Genomic DNA, 19,997 nt, shown 5'->3' on the forward strand with positions numbered 1-19,997 from the left:
AACGCATTTGTTCAGCCAAATCTAAAAGAGATGCCAACTCTCTTCCCTCAATACAGTATTTTCATATTAATTTACCATTCCTAGCGAAATTGTATGTTCTCTTAATTCGTGTTTAATGACAAGCCTAATAAATTAACATAGCTGGCGATTTAACTGAAAGTTTTCTATTCATGTAAACCAACGTAGCTGACCTGTTTTTTGACTCACACAGACAGTGGACTGGCTGGCTGCTGTTAGCCCGTGCGTGTCATCTCGCAACGACCTGCATGTGATACCTTTGTTGAACAAAACGGTCTCATGTTAACACAGCGTTCGAGCAGAGCCACCTCAGACGCTAAAGTTTCTTTTTGACTTCTTGTGTTAATCTTTTAAAAATATGATACTCTCCTGCCAGTTAAAGCCTGTCTTTAAGTCTTTAAATGTCTTTAATATTTATTTTAGTTATTCAATTCATGTAATGAAAATAGATGCAAAGAAACGTCGGGCTGGGTGTTGTCAATACATTTTGTCACGTAGGCTGCAGCTGTAAATCATACATCGTTATGCCTACTGGCTCGCTAGAAAAAAACAAAAACCTATCGTTGAAAAATCACTTGAAGGAAGAAAAAAATGAAAGTACCACTTTCTGCCAATAAATTGAATCGCCGTATCAGAAATGGGGGGAAGTTACAGCGACGCTGTAGTAGAACTGTAGTCTGTGAGTAGAACAGATTGTGTAGACAACTTAACTGTTTCCACAAAGGAACCAAAAATGTGCTTTTTAACAGGACTTGGTCAGTGTAATGATATAAATGCTAGCATTCGATTATGGTCAACGGTACCGAAAATGCCCGTTGCACCAGCCATCATAACAAATGTCCCAATACAGGATCGATTTAAACCTCTATATATTTTTATTTCACGTTGACAGTGTAGGCTATTATGTGTATTCCGACGCGAATTACATTTAATTGGGTTACGGCATTCACTTCAATCGAATGAAGTCAAATAGAAACGGCTCGAATTCCTTAATAAGGCTTCTTGGTTTTCAAGCCAACTTTCCGAACAGCTGTTTTGTATTGAGTCCTTAAAATGCAACAATACGGTTTTTTTAAAATACAAATAACATTGAACGTCAAAGCAATATATGCATTATATGTGTTAATCTATTAAATATATGATACTTTCCTGCCAGTAAAAGCCTGTTTTTTATTTTAGTTATTCAATCGAGTTAATTAAGATAGATGAGAAAAAACGTTGCTGTGGGCTGGGTGTTTTCAGTACATTTTGTCATGTAGGCTGCCGCTGTTACTTATACATCGTTATGGTTACTGGCTCGCAAAAAGAAACAAAACTTGTCGTTGAGAAATCACTTTATCCAAGAAAAAGAGAAACAATACCGAAAATTAGAAAGAATACTAACCTTTGCCACTAGATGGCAGTCGCGTATTAGAAATGGGAGAGTCAGTTGCGACTTGAGTTGAAGTTTTAAGACTGGAGATAATGAGTCTCCAGCGAAAATAGTAAACTATTATTGCTTAATGGATGTGATGACACTCCAACAATGAACATATGTGAAAAGATGTAGCCTCAAAATCAGGCAATGTAGAATTTAATACCTTTTTGAAATTATTTAATATATAATTTTCCTATTTGGGCAGCATTACAAGTTAATTTTAAGGCTGACCATAGCCATACCATTCCAAGATATTAAAAATCAGTTCATAGTTGTGTGTCAGGGCTATAATATCATGCTGACCACATTTTGTGTGAATGTGATGAACCCCCTAGGAAGAGTATTTCAAAGTTTGGTACGTGAAAAAACACTTAAAAACACACAAAATCCAAAATAGCTCACTTCCTGTTGGGAAAAGTTAAGGGATGCAAATGAGAAATGTGTGTGTCTTGAGGAGACCCTTATGCCTACCAGACGTGGTGAATTTACGTGAAAGTATATGTCCACAATATTAGAAAAAAGCCATAGGGGGCGCTGTGTAGCCACGCCCAGATGAATGTGGATATGGATGTGATTGCACTCCAAAAGTGAATATATTTGTAAAATATCAGCCCGATCAGATGATGTAGAACGGAATTAAGCCCACTTCCTGTTTTTGGGCGTAACGTGTGTATTATACGCCTCGCCATTGCCAAACCGTTTGAGATATCAAAAATCCTTTCGTCATTTAGGGTCAGGACTATTCTAAGATCATGATGACTACATTTGGTGTGAATGTGATGAATACCTGAGCAGGAACGCATACAAACATGATAAAAACCTCACTTCCGTTGCCAGATGGTGGCGCTATAACATTGATTTCTTCTTGGTATTTGGATGTGATTACACTCTAAAAGTGAACATATTTGTAAAATATCAGCCAGATCAGACAATGTAGACCATGAATTTATGGCAACTTCCTGTTGGCGCGGCGTGACATGAAAATTGTACGCCTCGCCATGACCATACCGTTTGAGATATCAAAAATATCCTTTGGAATTAGTATCATGACTATCCTGAGACCAATTCGACCACATTTCGTGTGAATGCAATGAACCCCCTAGGAGGAGTACTTAAAAGTGTAGTACGTGTAAAATGCACAAAATTCAAAATGGCTGACTTCCTGTTTACATATTTGATTCGATGCGAATGAGAAATGTGTTTGTCCAGAGGAGTCCCACATGCATACCAAATTAGGTGAAGGTAGCTCAAAGTGCCTGTCCACAATAGAAGACAAAGCATTAGGGGGCGCTGTGGAGTCCCTTGGCCACGCCCAGGTCTGAGCATCTGATACATCCTGACAGCCAACACTTCTCATGTGTGTGCAAAATGCTGTGAGTTTCCATCAATGGCAAGCACCTCAAAAATGCAAAATACATTGAAAAAAAAGAGAATAATAATTATAGGGGGCGCTGTCTAGCCACGCCCCGATTGATATGTATATATCTGATATTGTACTGCTACAATGAACATATTTGTAAAATATCAGCCAGATCGGACGATGTCGAAAAAAAAGTCATTTTTTTGCACGCAATATGTGTACTGTACGACTCGCCATTTCCATACCGTTTGAGATATCAAAAATCCCTTCACAACTTAGCGTAAGGACTATCTTACGATCATGCTGACCGCATTTGGTGTGAATGTGCTGAATGCCCTAGCAGGAAGGCATACAAATATGTTAAAGACCTCACTTCCTATTGCCAGATGGTGGCGCTATAACACTGACCTGTTCTTGGGATATGGATGTGATTACACTCCAACAATAAACAAATTTCTAAAATATCAGCCAGATCAGACAATGTAGACCATGAAATTATGGCCACTTCCTGTTGGCGTGGCGTGACATAAAAATTGTAATCCTCCCCGTGACTGTCCCGTTTGAGCTATCAAAAATATCCTGGCAATTTAGCATCATGACTATCCTGAGACCATTCTGACCACAGTTGGTGTGAATGCGATGAACCCCCTAGGAGGAGTACTTAAAAGTGTAGTACGTGTAAAACTCAGAAAATCCAAAATGGCTGACTTCCTGTTTAGATATTTGATTAGATCCGAATGAGAAATGTGTTTGGACCGAGGAGCGCTATTTGGCCACCAAATTAGGTGCAGGTAGCTCAAAGTGCCTGCCCACAATAGAAGACAATGCGATAGGGGGCGCTGTGGAGTCCCTCGGCCACGCCCAGGTCTGAGCATCTGAGAGCTCCTGACAGCAACCACTTCTGATGTGTGTGCAAAATGTCAAGACTTTTTACGCATGGCAAGGCCCTCAAAAAAGCCCATTTGCCTGATGAAAAAGAATAATAATAATAAATATAGCTGCAAGCAGCAATGAACGGGCCCAAGCACCATGGGCGCAACCGCCTTGGTGGCATAGTTGTGCCAATGACATGTTTAACAATATGTACACACTTTGGAAATAATCACCTTCCTTGGCAATGTATAGTGTGCACAGGAATTCCCCTTTTATCAATGAAGATGTTGGTGTTGCTATTGGAATGCATCAATGACATAAGACTCACTTCCTGTTGCCAGATGGTGGCGCTATAATATTGAGCCGTGTATGGTTTTTTAATTTGATTACACTCCAATAATAAATCTATTTCAAAATTTTCAGCCACATCGAAAGATGTCGAGTGAAATTAAAGCCACTCCCTGTTGCCAGATGGTGGCGCTAAAACATTGAGTCATTTTTGGAATATGGATTAGATTATACTCCCACAACGAACATATCTGTGTAATATCAACCAGATCAGACCATCTAGAATGAAATTACGACCACTTCCTGTTGCCGCGGCGAGACCTCAAATTGTACGCCTCGCCATAGCCGTACCGTTTGACATATCAGAAATATCCTTTCAATTTAGCATCAGGATTATCCTGAGACCATTCTCACCACATTTGGTGTGAATGTGATGAACTCCCTAGGAGGAGTATTTCAGAGTTTGGTACGTGTAAAAACACTTAAAAACACACAAAATCCAGAATAGCTCACTTCCTGTTTGGAAAAGTTAAGGGATGCAAATGAGAAATGTGTGTGTCTTGAGGAGACCTATATGCATACCATATTCGGTGAATTTACGTGAAAGTATATGTCCACAATATTAGAAAAGAACCATAGGGGGCGCTGCGTAGCCACGCCCAGATTAATGTGGATATGGATGTGATTGCACTCCAAAAGTGAATATATTTGCAAAATATCAGCCCGATCAGATGATGTAGAACGGAATTAAGCCCACTTCCTGTTTTTGGGTGTAACGTGTGTATTATACGCCTCGCCATTGCCAAACCGTTTGAGATATCAAAAATCCTTTCGTCATTTAGGGTCAGGACTATTCTAAGATCATGATGACTACATTTGGTGTGAATGTGATGAATACCCTAGCAGGAACGCATACAAACATGATAAAAACCTCACTTCCGTTGCCAGATGGTGGCGCTATAACATTGACTACTTCTTGGTATATGGATGTGATTACACTCTAACAGTGAACATATTTGTAAAATATCAGCCAGATCAGACAATGTAGACCATGAATTTATGGCGACTTCCTGTTGGCGCGGCGTGACATGAAAATTGTACGCCTCGCCATGACCATACCGTTTGAGATATCAAAAATATCCTTTGGAATTAGTATCATGACTATCCTGAGACCACTTTGACCACATTTCCTGTGAATGCAATGAACCCCCTAGGAGGAGTACTTAAAAGTGTAGTACGTGTAAAATGCACAAAATTCAAAATGGCTGACTTCCTGTTCACATATTTGATTCAATGCGAATGACAAATGTGTTTGTCCAGAGGAGCCCCACATGCATACCAAATTAGGTGAAGGTAGCTCAAAGTGCCTGTCCACAATAGAAGACAAAGCATTAGGGGGCGCTGTGGAGTCCCTCGGCCACGCCCAGGTCTGAGCATCTGAAACATCCTAACAGCCAACAATTCTCATGTGTGTGCAAAATTCCGTGAGTTTTCATCCATGGCAAGCACCTCAAAAATGCAAAATACATTGAAAAAAAAGAGAATAAAAATTATAGGGGGCGCTGTCTAGCCACGCCCCGATTGATATGTATATATTTCATATTGTACTCCAACACTGAACATATTTATAAAATATCAGCCAGATCGGACGATGTCGAAAAAAAAGTCATTTTTTTGCACGCAATATGTGTACTGTACGACTCGCCATTTCCATACCGTTTGAGATATCAAAAATCCCTTCACAGCTTATGGTCATGACTATCCTAAGATCATGCTGACCACATTTCGTGTGAATGTGATGAATGCCCTAGCAGGAAGGCATACAAATATGATAAAGACCTCACTTCCTGTTGCCAGATGGTGGCGCTATAATATTGACCCGTTCTTGGGATATGGATGTGATTATACTCCAACAATAAACGTATTTCTAAAATATCAGCCAGATCAGACGATGTAGACCATGAAATTACGGCCACTTCCTGTTGGCGCGGCGTGACATAAAAATTCTACGCCTCCCCAGGACCGTCCCGTTTGAGCTATCAAAAATATCCTGGCAATTTAGCATCGTGAATATCCTGAGACCATTCTGACCACAGGTGGTGTGTCTGTGATGAACCCCCTAGGAGGAGTACTTAAAAGTGCAGTACATGTAAAACGCACAAAATCCAAAATTGCTGACTTCCTGTTTGTATATTTGATTAGATGCAAATTATAAATGTTTTTGGTCCGAGGAGTGCTATATGCGTACTAAATTTTGTGAAGGTAGCTCAAAGTGCCTGCCCACAATAGATGACAATGCGATAGGGGGCGCTGTGGAGTCTCTCGGCCACGCCCAGGTCTGAGCATCTAATCAATCCTGAAGGTCCTCATTTCTGATGTGTGTGCAAAATTCCCAGACTTTTTATGCATGGCAAGCACCTCAAAAAGGCCCATTTGCATATAGAAAAAAGAATAATAATAATAAATATAGCTGCAAGCAGCAATGAACGGGCCCAAGCACCATGGGCGCAACCGCCTTGGTGGCATAGTTGTGCCAATGACATGTTTCACAATATGTACACAATTTGGAAATAATCACCTTCCTGGACAACGTATAGTGTGCACAGGAATTCCCCTTTGATCAATGAAGATGTTGCTGCTGCTATTGGAATGCATCAATGATATAAGCCTCACTTCCTATTGCCAGATGGTGGCGCTATAATATTGAGCCGTGTATGGTTCATGGATTTGATTACACTCCAATAATTAACATATTTGTACATTTTCAGCCAAATTGGAAGATGTCAAGTAAAATTTAAGCCACTTCCTGTTGCCAGATGGTGGCGGTATAATATTGAGCCGTGTATGGTTTATGGATTTGATTACACTCCAATAATTAACATATTTGTACATTTTCAGCCAAATTGGAAGATGTCAAGTAAAATTAAAGCCACTTCCTGTTGCCAGATTGTGGCGCTATGCCATTGAGTCTTTCTTGGTATATGGATGAGATTACACTCCAAAAATGAACATGTGTGAAGTTTCTGCCACATCAGACAATGTCGAATGAAACAAAAATTACTTCTTGCTTGCACATTGTAATAATATGCTCCAGTCCTGTATGGAGAGCAGAGATGAATTAATTTCAATAGATTTTACAGCGGGAGGCACAATTTACGCTTGAAAAGTCATTCGGTTATAAATAAGCACTCAAAATAAAACCATTGGCGTAAAGAAACTATTGAACTTTATTGTGGCCGCACCGGGGATGGAACCGCGGACCTTGCATGTCTTAATCCACTGTCTGAACCATTAAGCTATACTTCCCTCTTATACACGTTCGCCATCTATTGGCCAAAAGTTGTATGTTTCCTTTTATCTTGGTTAAATAATTTCTCTCCTAAGTGTCGGATAATATTGTATTAAACGTCTAGTTAGCCAGCATCATTCTTTTCCATTTCACCGGTAATTATGCTGCCTGAAACGCATTTGTTCAGCCAAATCTAAAGGGGATGCCAAGTATCTGCCCTCAATCCGGTATTTTCATATTAAGTCAAAAATTCCTAGCGAAATTGTATGTTCTCTTAATTCGTGTTTAATGAGAAGCAAAATAAACTAACATAGCTGGCGATTTAACTGAAAGTTTTCTATTCTTCTAAACCAACGTAGCTGACCTGTTTTTTGACTCACACAGACAGTGGACTGGCTGGCTGCTGTTAGCCCATGCCTGTCATCTCGCAAGGACCTGCATGCGATACCTTTGTTGAACGTAACGGTCTCATGTTAACACAGAGTTCGACCAGAGCCACCTCAAACGCTCACGTTTCTTTTTGACTTCATGTCTTACTCTTTTAAATATATGATACTCTCCTGCCATTTAAAGACAATCATTAAATGTCTTTAATATTTATTTCAGATATTCAATTCATAGAATGAAAATAGATGCAAAGAAACGTCGGGCTGGGTGTTGTCAATACATTTTGTCACGTAGGCTGCAGCTGTAAATCATACATCGTTATGCCTACTGGCTCGCTAGAAAAAAAAACAAAAACCTATCGTTGAAAAATCACTTGAAGGAAGAAAAATATAAAAGTTCCACTTTCTGCCAATAAATGGAATCCCCGTATCAGAAATGGGGGGAAGTTACAGCGACGCAGTTAGTCTGTGAGTAGAATAGATTGTGTAGACAACTTCACTGTTTCCACAAAGGTGATGTGCTTTTTAACAGGACTTGGTCAGTGTAATGATATAAATGCTAGCATTCGATTATGGTCAACGGTACCGAAAATGCCCGTTGCACCAGCCATCATAACAAATGTCCCAATATAGGATCGATTTAAACCTCTATATATTTTTATTTCACGTTGACAGTGTAGGCTATTATGTGTATTCCGACGCGAATTACATTTAATTGGGTTACGGCATTCACTTCAACCGAATGAAGTCAAATAGAAACGGCTCGAATTCCTTAATAAGGCTTCTTGATTTTCAAGCTAACTTTCCGAACAGCTGTTTTGTATTGAGTCCTTAAAATGCTACAACACGGTTTTTTTTAAACCAAATAACATTGAACGTCATTGCAAGATATATGCAATACTAACTTTTGCCAGTAGATGGGAGTCGCGTATTAGAAATGGGAGAGTCATTTGCGACTTGCGTTGAAGTTTTAAGACTGGATATAATGAGTCTCCAGCGAAAATAGTGAACTATTATTGCTTAATGGATGTGATGACACTCCAACAATGAACATATGTGAAAAGTTGTAGCCTCAAAATCAGGCAATGTAGAATTTAATACCTTTATGAAATTATTTAATACATAATTGTATTAAAACATGAACTGTTTGGGCAGCATTTCAAGTTAATTTTAAGGCTGACCATAGCCATACCATTCCAAGATATTAAAAATCAGTTCATAGTTGTGTGTCAGGGCTATAATATCATGCTGACCACATTCATGTGATGAACCCCCTAAGAAGAGTATTTCAAAGTTTGGTACGTGAAAAAACACTTAAAAACACACAAAATCCAAAATAGCTCACTTCCTGTTGGGAAAAGTTAAGGGATGCAAATGAGAAATGTGTGTGTCTTGAGGAGACCCTTATACCTACCAGACGTGGTGCATTTACGTGAAAGTATATGTCCACAATATTAGAAAAAAGCCATAGGGGGCGCTGTGTAGCCACGCCCAGATGAATGTGGATATGGATGTGATTGCACTCCAAAAGTGAATATATTTGTAAAATATCAGCCCGATCAGATGATGTAGAACGGAATTAAGCCCACTTCCTGTTTTTGGGCGTAACGTGTGTATTATACGCCTCGCCATTGCCAAACCGTTTGAGATATCAAAAATCCTTTCGTCATTTAGGGTCGGAACTATTCTAAGATCATGACGACTACATTTGGTGTGAATGTGATGAATACCTTAGCAGGAACGCATACAAACATGATAAAAACTTCACGTCCGTTGCCAGATGGTGGCGCTATAACATTGATTTCTTCTTGGCATTTGGATGTGATTACACTCTAACAGTGAACATATTTGTAAAATATCAGCCAGATCAGACAATGTAGACCATGAATTTATGGCAACTTCCTGTTGGCGCGGCGTGACATGAAAATTGTACGCCTCGCCATGACCATACCGTTTGAGATATCAAAAATATCCTTTGGAATTTGTATCATGACTATCCTGAGACCACTTTGACCACATTTCGTGTGAATGCAATGAACCCCCTAGGAGGAGTACTTAAAAGTGTAGTACGTGTAAAATGCACAAAATTCAAAATGGCTGACTTCCTGTTTACATATTTGATTCGATGCGAATGAGAAATGTGTTTGTTCAGAGGAGCCCCACATGCCGACCAAATTAGGTGAAGGTAGCTCAAAGTGCCTGTCCACAATAGAAGACAAAGCATTAGGGGGCGCTGTGGAGTCCCTTGGCCACGCCCAGATCTGAGCATCTGATACATCCTGACAGCCAACACTTCTCATGTGTGTGCAAAATTCTGTGAGTTTCCATCCATGGTAAGCACCTGAAAAATGCAAAATACATTGAAAAAAAAGAGAATAATAATTATAGGGGGCGCTGTCTAGCCACGCCCCGATTGATATGTATATATCTGATATTGTACTGCTACAGTGAACATATTTGTAAAATATCAGCCAGATCGGACGATGTCGAAAAAAAAGTCATTTTTTTGCACGCAATATGTGTACTGTACGACTCGCCATTTCCATACCGTTTGAGAAATCAAAAATCCCTTCACAACTTAGCGTAAGGACTATCTTAAGATCATGCTGACCGCATTTGGTGTGAATGTGCTGAATGCCCTAGCAGGAATGCATACAAATATGTTAAAGACCTCACTTCCTGTTGCCAGATGGTGGCGCTATAACATTGACCTGTTCTTGGGATATGGATGTGATTATAGTCCAACAATAAACAAAGTTCTAAAATATCAGCCAGATCAGACAATGTAGACCATGAAATTATGGCCACTTCCTGTTGGCGCGGCGTGACATAAAAATTGTACTCCTCCCCATGACCGTCCCGTTTGAGCTATCAAAAATATCCTGGCAATTTAGCATCATGACTATCCTGAGACCATTCTGACCACAGGTGGTGTGAATGTGATGAACCCCCTAGGAGGAGTACTTAAAAGTGTAGTACGTGTAAAACTCAGAAAATCCAAAATGGCTGACTTCCTGTTTGGATATTTGATTAGATCCGAATGAGAAATGTGTTTGGACCGAGGAGCGCTATATGGCCACCAAATTAGGTGCAGGTAGCTCAAAGTGCCTGCCCACAATAGAAGACAATGCGATAGGGGGCGCTGTGGAGTCCCTCGGCCACGCCCAGGTCTGAGCATCTGAGAGCTCCTGACAGCAACCACTTCTGATGTGTGGGCAAAATGTCAAGACTTTTTACGCATGGCAAGGCCCTCAAAAAAGCCCATTTGCCTGAAGAAAAAGAATAATAATAATAAATATAGCTGCAAGCAGCAATGAACGGGCCCAAGCACCATGGGCGCAACCGCCTTGGTGGCACAGTTGTGCCAATGACATGTTTCACAATATGTTCACACTTTGGAAATAATCAACTTCCTTGGCAACGTATAGTGTGCACAGGAATTCCCCTTTGATCAATGAAGATGTTGGTGCTGCTATTGGAATGCATCAATGATATAAGCCTCACTTCCTATTGCCAGATGGTGGCGCTATAATATTGAGCTGTGTATGGTTAATGGATTTGATTTCACTCCAAAAATGAACATATTTGTAAATTTTCAGCCAAATTGGAAGATGTCGAGTAAAATTAAAGCCACTTCCTGTTGCCAGATGGTGGCGCTTTAATATTGAGCCGTGTATGGTTTATGGGTTTGATTACACTCCAATAATTAACATATTTGTACATTTTCAGCCAAATTGGAAGATGTCAAGTAAAATTAAATCCACTTCCTGTTGCCAGATGGTGGCGCAATGCCATTGAGCCTTTCTTGGTATATGGATGAGATTACACTCCAAAAATGAACATGTGTGAAGTTTCTGCCACATCAGACAATGTAGAATCAAACAAAAATTACGTCTTGCTTGCACATTGTAATAATATGCTCCAGTCCTGTATGGAGAGCAGAGATGAATTAATTTCCATAGATTTTACAGCGGGAGGCACAATTTACGCTTGAGAAGTCATTCGGTTACAAATATGCACTCAAAATAAAACCATTTGGCGTAAAGAAACTATTCAACTTTATTGTAGCCGCACCGGGGGCGGAACCGCGGACCTTGCATGTGTTAATCCACTGTCTGAACCATTAAGCTATACTGCCCTCTTATACACGTACGCCATCTATTCGCCAAAAGTTGTATGTTTCCTTTTATCTTGGTTAAATAATTTCTCTCCTAAGTGTCGGATAATATTGCATTAAACGTCTAGTTAGCCAGCATCATTCTTTTCCATTTCACCGGTAATTATGCTGCCTGAAACGCATTTGTTCAGCCACATCTAAAGGAGATGCCAAGTCTCTGCCCTCAATCCGGTATTTTCATATTAAGTGAAAAATTCCTAGCGAAATTGTATGTTCTCTTAATTCGTGTTTAATGACAAGCAAAATAAACTAACATGTCTGTCGATTTAACTGAAAGTTTTCTATTCATGTAAACAAACGTAGCTGACCTGTTTTTTGACCCACACAGACAGTGGACAGGCTGGCTGCTGTTAGCCAATGCGCGTCATCTCGAAACGACCTGCATGCCATACCTTTGTTGAACATAACGGTCTCATGTTAACACAGAGTTCGACCAGAGCCATCTCAAACGTTAACGTTTCTTTTTGACTTTTGACTCTTTTAAATATATGCTACTCTCCTGCCAGTTAAAGACAGTCATTAAATGTCTTTAATATTTATTTCAGATATTCTATTCATATAATGAAAATAGATGCAAAGAAACGTCGGGCTGGGTGTTGTCAATACATTTTGTCACGTAGGCTGCAGCTGTAAATCATACATCGTTATGCCTACTGCTGCTAGAAAAAAACAAAAACCTATCGTTGAAAAATCACTTGAAGTAAGAAAAAAATAAAAGTTCCACTTCCTGCAAATAAATGGAATCCCCGTATCAGAAATGGGGGGAAGTTACAGCGACGCAGTTAGTCTGTGAGTAGAATAGATTGTGTAGACAACTTCACTGTTTCCACAAAGGAACCAAAAATGTGCTTTTTAACAGGACTTGGTCAGTGTAATGATATAAATGCTAGCATTCTATTATGGTCAACGGTACCGAAAATGCCCGTTGCACCAGCCATCATAACAAATGTCCCAATACAGGATCGATTTAAACCTCTATATATTTTTATTTCACGTTCACAGTGTCGGCTATTATGTGTATTCCGACGCGAATTACATTTACTTGGGTTACGGCATTCACTTCAATCGAATGAAGTCAAATAGAAACGGCTCGAATTCTTTAATAACGCTTCTTGGTTTTCAAGCCAACTTTCCGAAAAGCTGTTTTGTATTGAGTCCTTAAAATGCTACAACACGGTTTTTTTTAAACCAAATAACATTTAACGTCTTTGCAAGATATATACAATACCAACTTTTGCCAGTAGATGGCAGTCGCGTATTAGAAATGGGAGAGTCATTTGCGACTTGCGTTGAAGTTTTAAGACTGGATATAATGAGTCTCCAGCGAAAATAGTGAACTATTATTGCTTAATGGATGTGATGACACTCCAACAATGAACATATGTGAAAAGTTGTAGCCTCAAAATCAGGCAATGTAGAATTTAATACCTTTTTGAAATTATTTAATACATAATTGTATTAAAACATGAACTGTTTGGGCAGCATTACAAGTTAATTTTAAGGCTGACCATAGCCATACCATTCCAAGATATTAAAAATCAGTTCATAGTTGTGTGTCAGGGCTATAATATCATGCTGACCACATTTTGTGTGAATGTGATGAACCCCCTAGGAAGAGTATTTCAAAGTTTGGTACGTGAAAAAACACTTAAAAACACACAAAATCCAAAATAGCTCACTTCCTGTTGGGAAAAGTTAAGGGATGCAAATGAAAAATGTGTGTGTCTTGAGGAGACCCTTATGCCTACCAGACGTGGTGCATTTACGTGAAAGTATATGTCCACAATATTAGAAAAAAGCCATAGGGGGCGCTGTGTAGCCACGCCCAGATGAATGTGGATATGGATGTGATTGCACTCCAAAAGTGAATATATTTGTAAAATATCAGCCCGATCAGATGATGTAGAACGGAATTAAGCCCACTTCCTGTTTTTGGGCGTAACGTGTGTATTATACACCTCGCCATTGCCAAACCGTTTGAGATATCAAAAATCCTTTCATTATTTAGGGTCAGGAGTATTCTCAGATCATGATGACTACATTTGGTGTGAATGTGATGAATACCCTAGCAGGAACGCATAAAAACATGATAAAAACCTAACTTCCGTTGCCACATGGTGGCGCTATAACATTGATTTCTTCTTGGTATATGGATGTGATTACACTCTAACAGTGAACATATTTGTAAAATATCAGCCAGATCAAACAATGTAGACCATGAATTTATGGCTACTTCCTGTTGGCGCGGCGTGACATGAAAATTTTACGCCTCGCCATGACCATACCGTTTGAGATATCAAAAATATCCTTTGGAATTAGTATCATGACTATCCTGAGACCACTTTGACCACATTTCGTGTGAATGCAATGAACCCCCTAGGAGGAGTACTTAAAACTGTAGTACTTATAAAATGCACAAAATTCAAAATGGCTGACTTCCTGTTCAAATATTTCATTCGATCTGAATGAGAAATGTGTTTGTCCAGAGGAGGCCCACATGCATACCAAATTAGGTGAAGGTAGCTCAAAGTGCCTGTCCACAATAGAAGACAAAGCATTAGGGGGCGCTGTGGAGTCCCTCGGCCACGCCCAGGTCAGAGCATCTGATACATCCTGAGAGCCAACACTTCTCATGTGTGTGCAAAATTCTGTGAGTTTTCATCCATGGCAAGAACCTCAAAAATGCAAAATACATTGAAAAAAAAGAGAATAATAATTATAGGGGGCGCTGTCTAGCCACGCCCTGATTGATATGTATATATTTCATATTGTACTCCAACAGTGAACATATTTGTAAAATATCAGCCAGATCGGACGATGTCAAAAAAAAAGTCATTTTTTTGCACGCAATATGTGTACTGTACGACTCGCCATTTCCATACCGTTTGAGATATCAAAAATCCCTTCACAGCTTATGGTCATGACTATCCTAAGATCATGCGGACCACATTTCGTGTGAATGTGTTGAATGCCCTAGCAGGAAGGCATACAAATATGATAAAGACCTCACTTCCTGTTGCCAGATGGTGGCGCTATAACATTGACCCGTTCTTGGGATATGGATGTGATTATACTCCAACACTAAACGTATTTCTAAAATATCAGCCAGATCAGACGATGTAGACCATGAAATTACGGCCACTTCCTGTTGGCGCGGCGTGACATAAAAATTCTACGCCTCCCCAGGACCGTCCCGTTTGAGCTATCAAAAATATCCTGGCAATTTAGCATCATGAATATCCTGAGACCATTCTGACCACAGGTGGTGTGAATGTGATGAACCCCCTAGGAGGAGTACTTAAAAGTGCAGTACGTGTAAAACGCACAAAATCCAAAATGGCTGACTTCCTGTTTGCATATTTGATTAGATCCGAATTAGAAATGTGTTTGGCCTGAGGAGTGCTATATGCGGACTAAATTTTGTGAAGGTAGCTCAAAGTGCCTGCCCACAATAGATGACAATGCGATAGGGGGCGCTGTGGAGTCCCTCAGCCACGCCCAGGTCTGAGCATCTGAGACAACCTGACAGTCACCACTTCTGATGGGTGTGCAAAATTCTGTGAGTTTTCATCCATGGCAAGCACCTCAAAAATGCACAAAACATTGAAAAAAAAAGAATAATAATAATAAATATAGCTGCAAGCAGCAATGAACGGGCCCAAGCACCATGGGCGCAACCGCCTTGGTGGCATAGTTGTGCCAATGACATGTTTAACAATATGTATACACTTTGGAAATAATCACCTTCCTTGGCAATATATAGTGTGCACAGGAATTCCCCTTTGATCAATGAAGATGTTGGTGTTGCTATTGGAATGCATCAATGATATGAGACTCACTTCCTATTGCCAGATGGTGGCGCTATAATATTGAGCTGTGTATGGTTTTTGAATTTGATTATACTCCAATAATAAATTTCAAAATTTTCAGCCACATCGGAAGATGTTGAGTGAAATTAAGGTCAATTCAATGTTCTAGTTTCCAGATGGTGGCGCTATAACATTGAGTCGTTTTTGGAATATGGATTTAATTACACTCCAACAATATACATATTTCTAAATTTTCGGCCACATCGGAAGATGTCTAGTAAAATTAAAGCCACTTCCTGTTGCCAGATGGTGGCGCTATAACATTGAGTCGTTTTTGGGATATGGATGTGATTACACTCCCACAACAAACATATCTGTGTAATATCAACCAGATCAGACAATCTAGAATGAAATTACGACCACTTCCTGTTGCCGCGGCGAGACCTCAAATTGTACGCCTCGCCATAGCCGTACCGTTTGACATATCAGAAATATCCTTTCAATTTAGCATCAGGATTATCCTGAGACCATTCTCACCACATTTGGTGTGAATGTGATGAACCCCCTAGGAGGAGTATTTCAGAGTTTGGTACGTGTAAAAACACTTAAAAACACACAAAATCCAGAATAGCTCACTTCCTGTTTGGAAAAGTTAAGGGATGCAAATGAGAAATGTGTGTGTCTTGAGGAGACCCATATGCATAAAATATTCGGTGAATTTACGTGAAAGTATATGTCCACAATATTAGAAAAGAACCATAGGGGGCGCTGCGTAGCCACGCCCAGATGTCTGTGGATATGGATGTGATTGCACTACAACAGTGAATATATCTGTAAAATATCAGCCGAATCAGACGATGTAGAACGGAATTAAGCCCACTTCCTGTTTTCGCTCGTAACGTGTGTATTGTACGCCTCGCCATTGCCAAACCGTTTGAGATATCAAAAATCCCTTTTGCTTTTAGGGTCAGGCCTATCCTAAGATCATGCTGACTACATTTGGTGTGAATGTGATGAATACCCTAGCAGGAACGCATACAAATATGATAAAAACCTCACTTCCTGTTGCCAGATGGTGGCGCTATAACATTGACTTCTTCTTGGGAAATGGATGTGAGTATACTCACACAATGAACATATTTGTAAAATATCAGCCAGATCAGACTATGTAAACCACAAAATTATGGCCACTTCCTTTTGGCGCGGCGTGACATAAAAATTGTACGCCTCGCCATGACCATACCGTTTGAGATATCAAAAATATCCTGGCAATTTAGAATCATGACTATGTTGAGACCATTCTTACCCCATTTGGTGTGAATGCGATGAACCGCCTAGGAGGAGTACTTAAAAGTGTAGTACATGTGAAAACGCACAAAATTCAAAATGGCTGACTTCCTGTTCGCATATTTGCATCAATGCGAATGAGAAATGTGTTTCAATTGAGGAGCCACACATGCATACCAAATTAGGTTCATGTAGCTCAAAGTGCCTGCCCACAATAGACAACAATGCAGGGGGGGGGGGGGGGTCAGTGCAATAGGGGGCGCTGTGGAGTCCCTCGGCCACACCCAGGTCTGAGCATCTGATAGATCCTGACGGCCACCACTTCTGATGTGTCTGCAAAATTTCAAGACTTTTTAGCAAGGGCAAGGCCCTCAAAAATGCCCATTTGACGGAAGAGAAAGAATAATAATAATAAATATAGCTGCAAGCAGCAATGAACGGGCCCAAGCACCAGGGGCGCAACCGCCTTGGTGGCATAGTTGTGCCAATGACATGTTTCACAATATGTACACACTTTGGAAATAATCACCTTCCTGGACAACGTATAGTGTGCACAGGAATTCTCCTTTGATCAATGAAGATGTTGCTGCTGCTATTGGAATGCATCAATGATATAAGCCTCACTTCCTGTTGCCAGATGGTGGCGCTATAATATTGAGCCGTGTATGGTTTATGGATTTGATTACACTCCAATAATTAACATATTTGTACATTTTCAGCCAAATTGGAAGATGTCGAGTAAAATTAAAGTCACTTCCTTTTGCCAGATGGTGGAGCTATAACATTGAGCCATTTTTGGTATATGGATTTAATTACACTCCAATAATAAAAATATTTCTACATTTTCAGCCACATCGGAAGATGTCGAGTGAAATTATGGCCACTTCCTGTTGCCAGATGGTGGCGCTATGCCATTGAGCCTTTATTGGTATATGGATGAGATTACACTCCAAAAATGAACATGTGTGAAGTTTCAGCCACATCAGACAATGTAGAATGAAACAAAAACAACAAACACATTGTGATAACGTGCTACAGTCCTGTATGGAGAGCAGAGATGAATTAATTTCCATAGATTTTACAGCGAGAGGCACATTTTATGCTTGAAAAGTCATTCGGTTATAAATATGCACTCAAAATAAAACCATTGGCTTAAACAAACTATTCAACTTCATTGTGACCGCACTGGGGATAGAACCGCCGACCTTGCATGTCTTAATCCACTGCCTAAACCATTAAGGTATACTGCCCTCTTATACACGGGCGCCATCTATTGGCCAAATGTTGTATGTTTCCTTTCATCTTGGTTAAATAATTTCTCGCCGAAGTGTCGGATAATATTGCATTAAAAGTCTAGTTAGCCAGCATCATTCTGTTCCATTTCACCGGTAATTATGCTGCCTGAAACGCATTTGTTCAGCCAAATCTAAAGGAGATGCCAAGTCTCTGCCCTCAATCCGGTATTTTCATATTAAGTCAAAAATTCCTAGCGAAATTGTATGTTCTCTTAATTCGTGTTTAATGACAAGCAAAATAAACGAACATAGCTGGCGATTTAACTGAAAGTTTTCTATTCATGTAAACCAACGTAGCTGACCTGTTTTTTGACTCACACAGACAGTGGAAAGGCTACGCAACGACGTGCATGCGATACCTTTGTTGAACATAACGGTCTCTTGTTAACACAGCGTTCGAGCAGAGCCACCTCAAACGCTACCGTTTCTTTTTGACTTCATGTGTTACTCTTTTAAATATATGACACTCTCCTGCTAGTTAAAGACATTCATTAAATGTCTTTAATATTTATTTTAGATATTCAATTAAAATAATGAAAATAGATGCAAAGAAACGTCGGGCTGGGTGTTGTCAATACATTTTGTCACGTAGGCTGCAGCTGTAAATCATACATCGTTATGCCTACTGGCTCGATATAAAAAACGAAAACCTATCGTTGAAAAATCACTAGAAGGAAGAAAAAAATCAAAGTACCACTTTTTGCCAATAAATGGAATCCCCGTTTCAGAAATGGGGGGAAGTTACAGCGACGCAGTTAGTCTGTGAGTAGAATATATTGTGTAGACAACTTCACTGTTTCCACAAAGGAGTCAAAAATGTGCTTTTTAACAGGACTTGGTCAGTTTAATGATATAAATGCTAGCATTCGATTATGGTCAATGGTACCGAAAATGCCCGTTGCACCAGCCATGATAACAAAAGTCCCAATATAGGATCGATTTAAACCTCTATATATTTTTATTTCACGTTGACAATGTAGGCTATTATGTGTATTCCGACGCGAATTCCATTTAATTGGGTTACGGCATTCACTTCAATCGAATGAAGTCAAATAGAAACGGCGCGAATTCCTAAATAAGGCTTCTTGGTTTTCAAGCTAACTTTCCGAACAGCAGTTTTGTATTGAGTCCTGAAAATGCTACAATACGTTTTTTTTTAACAAAATACCATTTAACGTCAATGCAAGATATGCATTATATGTGTAAATCTTTTAAATATATGATACTCTCCTGCCAGTTAAAGCCTGTCTTTAAGTCTTTAAATGTCTTTAATATTTATTTTAGATATTCAATTCATATAATGAAAATAGATGCAAAGAAACGTCGGGCTGGGTGTTGTCAATACATTTTGTCACGTAGGCTGCAGCTGTAAATCATACATCGTTATGCCTACTGGCTCGCTAGAAAAAAACAAAAACCTATCGTTGAAAAATCACTTGAATGAAGAAAAAAATAAAAGTACCAATTTCTGCCAATAAATGGAATCCCCGTATCAGAAATGGGGGGAAGTTACAGCGACGCAGTTAGTCTGTGAGTAGAATAGATTATGTAGACAACTTCACTGTTTCCACAAAGGAACCAAAAATGTGCTTTTTAACAGGACTTGGTCAGTGTAATGATATAATTGCTAGCATTCGCTTATGGTCAACGGTACCGAAAATGCCCGTTGCACCAGCCATCATAACAAATGTCCCAATATAGGATCGATTTAAACCTCTATATATTTTTTTTTCACGTTGACAGTGTAGGCGATTGTGTGTATTGCGACGCGAATTACATTTAATTGGGTTACGGCATT

This window comes from Conger conger, chromosome 2, assembly GCF_963514075.1.
Source record: "Conger conger chromosome 2, fConCon1.1, whole genome shotgun sequence".
Classification (NCBI taxonomy): Eukaryota; Metazoa; Chordata; class Actinopteri; order Anguilliformes; family Congridae; genus Conger; species Conger conger.